Genomic DNA, 4034 nt, shown 5'->3' with positions numbered 1-4034 from the left:
TTGGTAGCAATGTGTAATTCCTTTATATGGTCTTTTCTGCATGGACAGCTCACCACAGATTTTAAACTTTGTGTCTTAAAAATGTTTTCTGTGAAATCATTCCACATGCTACTGCTGAAAATATATTATTCCTGATGGTGGTAGGATGTAATCCATGATGGTGAACAACAGTCCTCCCAGGTTTTTTTTTTTTTTTGTGCAGGCACTTTAGTGTTACTGCAGTTACATTTTGAAGCAACAGTTCAAAAATGTCTCAGCCTCCATTTTTACTATTGAGAACTACCACCCCAAAACGAAAGCCAAAAAAGAAGACACCATTACCTGAAGGAACACATAGCGCCATAGCACCACCCCCTCCCAACAAAGCACATAGCGCCACACCCTCCCAACAAAGAACCGCATTTTGTTGCCAAATTTTATCTCCAGTAATGCATGATCATTACTGTCGCAGTCCTTCCTGCAAAAGCAACTTCCCTTGTCAATTTCACATGTGCCTAACTGGATATATTGTATCTTTGCTTTAAGGTCATCTCTAATGCAAGATGAAATTGACATAGCTGCCATCACCTAACATTACATTGCTAATTCAAAATGACACAGGCCGTTTCCGCCCCCCCCCCCCCCCACCCCCCCCCCCCCCCACCCCCCCCCCCCCCCACCCCCCCCCCCCCCCACCCCCCCCCCCCCCCCCCCCCCCCCCCCCCCACCCCCCCCCCCCACCCACCCCCCCCCCACCCCCCCCCCCCACCCAACCCCAAACCACCCCCCCCCCCCCACCCACCCCCACCCCACCCCCCCAACCACCCACACCCCCCCCCCCCCCCCCCCCCCCCCCCCCCCCCCCCCCCCCCCCCACCCCCCCCCCCCCCCACCCCCCCCCCCCCCCACCCCCCCCCCCCCCCACCCCCCCCCCCCCCCACCCCCCCCCCCCCCCACCCCCCCCCCCCCCCACCCCCCCCCCCCCCCACCCCCCCCCCCCCCCACCCCCCCCCCCCCCCACCCCCCCCCCCCCCCACCCCCCCCCCCCCCCACCCCCCCCCCCCCCCACCCCCCCCCCCCCCCACCCCCCCCCCCCCCCACCCCCCCCCCCCCCCACCCCCCCCCCCCCCCACCCCCCCCCCCCCCCACCCCCCCCCCCCCCCACCCCCCCCCCCCCCCACCCCCCCCCCCCCCCACCCCCCCCCCCCCCCACCCCCCCCCCCCCCCACCCCCCCCCCCCCCCACCCCCCCCCCCCCCCACCCCCCCCCCCCCCCACCCCCCCCCCCCCCCACCCCCCCCCCCCCCCACCCCCCCCCCCCCCCACCCCCCCCCCCCCCCACCCCCCCCCCCCCCCACCCCCCCCCCCCCCCACCCCCCCCCCCCCCCACCCCCCCCCCCCCCCACCCCCCCCCCCCCCCACCCCCCCCCCCCCCCACCCCCCCCCCCCCCCACCCCCCCCCCCCCCCACCCCCCCCCCCCCCCACCCCCCCCCCCCCCCACCCCCCCCCCCCCCCACCCCCCCCCCCCCCCACCCCCCCCCCCCCCCACCCCCCCCCCCCCCCACCCCCCCCCCCCCCCACCCCCCCCCCCCCCCACCCCCCCCCCCCCCCACCCCCCCCCCCCCCCACCCCCCCCCCCCCCCACCCCCCCCCCCCCCCACCCCCCCCCCCCCCCACCCCCCCCCCCCCCCACCCCCCCCCCCCCCCACCCCCCCCCCCCCCCACCCCCCCCCCCCCCCACCCCCCCCCCCCCCCACCCCCCCCCCCCCCCACCCCCCCCCCCCCCCACCCCCCCCCCCCCCCACCCCCCCCCCCCCCCACCCCCCCCCCCCCCCACCCCCCCCCCCCCCCACCCCCCCCCCCCCCCACCCCCCCCCCCCCCCACCCCCCCCCCCCCCCACCCCCCCCCCCCCCCACCCCCCCCCCCCCCCACCCCCCCCCCCCCCCACCCCCCCCCCCCCCCACCCCCCCCCCCCCCCACCCCCCCCCCCCCCCACCCCCCCCCCCCCCCACCCCCCCCCCCCCCCACCCCCCCCCCCCCCCACCCCCCCCCCCCCCCACCCCCCCCCCCCCCCACCCCCCCCCCCCCCCACCCCCCCCCCCCCCCACCCCCCCCCCCCCCCACCCCCCCCCCCCCCCACCCCCCCCCCCCCCCACCCCCCCCCCCCCCCACCCCCCCCCCCCCCCACCCCCCCCCCCCCCCACCCCCCCCCCCCCCCACCCCCCCCCCCCCCCACCCCCCCCCCCCCCCACCCCCCCCCCCCCCCACCCCCCCCCCCCCCCACCCCCCCCCCCCCCCACCCCCCCCCCCCCCCACCCCCCCCCCCCCCCACCCCCCCCCCCCCCCACCCCCCCCCCCCCCCACCCCCCCCCCCCCCCACCCCCCCCCCCCCCCACCCCCCCCCCCCCCCACCCCCCCCCCCCCCCACCCCCCCCCCCCCCCACCCCCCCCCCCCCCCACCCCCCCCCCCCCCCACCCCCCCCCCCCCCCACCCCCCCCCCCCCCCACCCCCCCCCCCCCCCACCCCCCCCCCCCCCCACCCCCCCCCCCCCCCACCCCCCCCCCCCCCCACCCCCCCCCCCCCCCACCCCCCCCCCCCCCCACCCCCCCCCCCCCCCACCCCCCCCCCCCCCCACCCCCCCCCCCCCCCACCCCCCCCCCCCCCCACCCCCCCCCCCCCCCACCCCCCCCCCCCCCCACCCCCCCCCCCCCCCACCCCCCCCCCCCCCCACCCCCCCCCCCCCCCACCCCCCCCCCCCCCCACCCCCCCCCCCCCCCACCCCCCCCCCCCCCCACCCCCCCCCCCCCCCACCCCCCCCCCCCCCCACCCCCCCCCCCCCCCACCCCCCCCCCCCCCCACCCCCCCCCCCCCCCACCCCCCCCCCCCCCCACCCCCCCCCCCCCCCACCCCCCCCCCCCCCCACCCCCCCCCCCCCCCACCCCCCCCCCCCCCCACCCCCCCCCCCCCCCACCCCCCCCCCCCCCCACCCCCCCCCCCCCCCACCCCCCCCCCCCCCCACCCCCCCCCCCCCCCACCCCCCCCCCCCCCCACCCCCCCCCCCCCCCACCCCCCCCCCCCCCCACCCCCCCCCCCCCCCACCCCCCCCCCCCCCCACCCCCCCCCCCCCCCACCCCCCCCCCCCCCCACCCCCCCCCCCCCCCACCCCCCCCCCCCCCCACCCCCCCCCCCCCCCACCCCCCCCCCCCCCCACCCCCCCCCCCCCCCACCCCCCCCCCCCCCCACCCCCCCCCCCCCCCACCCCCCCCCCCCCCCACCCCCCCCCCCCCCCACCCCCCCCCCCCCCCACCCCCCCCCCCCCCCACCCCCCCCCCCCCCCACCCCCCCCCCCCCCCACCCCCCCCCCCCCCCACCCCCCCCCCCCCCCACCCCCCCCCCCCCCCACCCCCCCCCCCCCCCACCCCCCCCCCCCCCCACCCCCCCCCCCCCCCACCCCCCCCCCCCCCCACCCCCCCCCCCCCCCACCCCCCCCCCCCCCCACCCCCCCCCCCCCCCACCCCCCCCCCCCCCCACCCCCCCCCCCCCCCACCCCCCCCCCCCCCCACCCCCCCCCCCCCCCACCCCCCCCCCCCCCCACCCCCCCCCCCCCCCACCCCCCCCCCCCCCCACCCCCCCCCCCCCCCACCCCCCCCCCCCCCCACCCCCCCCCCCCCCCACCCCCCCCCCCCCCCACCCCCCCCCCCCCCCACCCCCCCCCCCCCCCACCCCCCCCCCCCCCCACCCCCCCCCCCCCCCACCCCCCCCCCCCCCCACCCCCCCCCCCCCCCACCCCCCCCCCCCCCCACCCCCCCCCCCCCCCACCCCCCCCCCCCCCCACCCCCCCCCCCCCCCACCCCCCCCCCCCCCCACCCCCCCCCCCCCCCACCCCCCCCCCCCCCCACCCCCCCCCCCCCCCACCCCCCCCCCCCCCCACCCCCCCCCCCCCCCACCCCCCCCCCCCCCCACCCCCCCCCCCCCCCACCCCCCCCCCCCCCCACCCCCCCCCCCCCCCACCCCCCCCCCCCCCCACCCCCCCCCCCCCCCACCCCCCCCCCC

Source organism: Sphaerodactylus townsendi, linkage group LG11 (assembly GCF_021028975.2).
Source record: "Sphaerodactylus townsendi isolate TG3544 linkage group LG11, MPM_Stown_v2.3, whole genome shotgun sequence".
Classification (NCBI taxonomy): domain Eukaryota; kingdom Metazoa; phylum Chordata; class Lepidosauria; order Squamata; family Sphaerodactylidae; genus Sphaerodactylus; species Sphaerodactylus townsendi.
This window is presented reverse-complemented; position numbering follows the sequence as displayed.